Source organism: Aplysia californica, unplaced genomic scaffold, assembly GCF_000002075.1.
Source record: "Aplysia californica isolate F4 #8 unplaced genomic scaffold, AplCal3.0 scaffold00169, whole genome shotgun sequence".
Taxonomy (NCBI): domain Eukaryota; kingdom Metazoa; phylum Mollusca; class Gastropoda; order Aplysiida; family Aplysiidae; genus Aplysia; species Aplysia californica.
Genome location: NW_004797439.1, coordinates 1,007,904 through 1,009,304, shown reverse-complemented (window position 1 = coordinate 1,009,304; position 1,401 = coordinate 1,007,904).

Genomic DNA, 1,401 nt, shown 5'->3' with positions numbered 1-1,401 from the left:
CCCCCCCCCCACCCTCTGATAAAAGGGCTAAAGCCCACAGAGAGATCTACTGAACTGATTCCTGTATGTGCGTCCGTAGCCAATGAGACAGAAATAATAAGTTATTGCACTCTACAACAAGGGCAGTCAATGACGCACTGCTTCTTTCACCGAGTCAATAAGAAGGGCTTGTCCTCAAAGCATAATTCAATAGCTTTCTATTTATGAAAGGAAAGGTAACGTTATCTATGAAAGAAAGAGAATGGGAATCTATATAAAAGACTAGAGCTGATCGACGCGGTTGTGGTGTGCTGTTTTGAATTGACATTGAAAAGGAAGGTTCGACAAGGGGTGTAAAGGAAGCCAGTATGTGTGTGTGTGTGTAAGTGTGGGCGGGGGTGGGGGGGGGCGGTAAGAAAGTTCGTAGAGTAGATGTAGGTTTGTGTGTCACAAGGTGGTCTACTAAAAAATATATATATATGCATATTGCTGATAAGCACTGACACACCGTTGCTTTACACGGTTATAGTAGCGGAGTGCTAGTCTAACTGATCACACACACATTATAAATCTATATTAGGGAAAGTGCAGATCGATATTCTGGCATACACTTATATTTTTTTCTTTTCGTGTTTGTGTGTGCTGTCATATCAGAGACGTGTTCACCCTTGGAACAGTATGCACCCTACGGCTGTCTCGTGTTATTAGAATTGGAAACTGACAGACTTCACCTATTTCTATGCGGACGCAAAGCTAATTTCTTCGTAGGTGAGTGTGATAGAACTGTTCGAACGAAATGGAAGTGAAAGTGTTTCTTTTACTGAGTGACATGACTTATACTTCAGAGAAAAAACAGATTTAATCACGGGAAAAATATAGAAGACTACGTAAGAAGGCTTCTCTCTTACACGTTTGTATCGAATACTTGCGTTGGCTCAATTCGCGACCGTTTCATTTACCTTACTTGTATTATATATAACCACACCTGAGGCTGATATGGTACCCTTTTGCTGGTGGACAACATCTAAAAGTCAAACGATAGATCAAAGCAGATAGAACTAGAAGAAAACATGTAAAAATATGACTGATGCCGTTTTCTATCTGTACTTTTAACTCTTTGACGACGCGCATTCTGGTCATCAAAACGCTTAAGGACATGCGGTTTGGGGGCGCTTTAAAAAAGAAGCATTTCATTATTCATACACTTTTCCATTCTGTTTTAAAATGACCATTAACACAAGTTACAAAATTAAATGTAAATCAGGTTTCTAATTTGTGTAAGATGAGTCCAAAAATGTGCCACAACATTGCCACTGACGTACTGCTGATCGGACGTATTTGTCCGCTACGTCTTCAAAGAGTTAACTGTTTCTTTTGGAAATTTCTCTATCTGTACAGTACTCTTTGTACGATTTCTTTTGG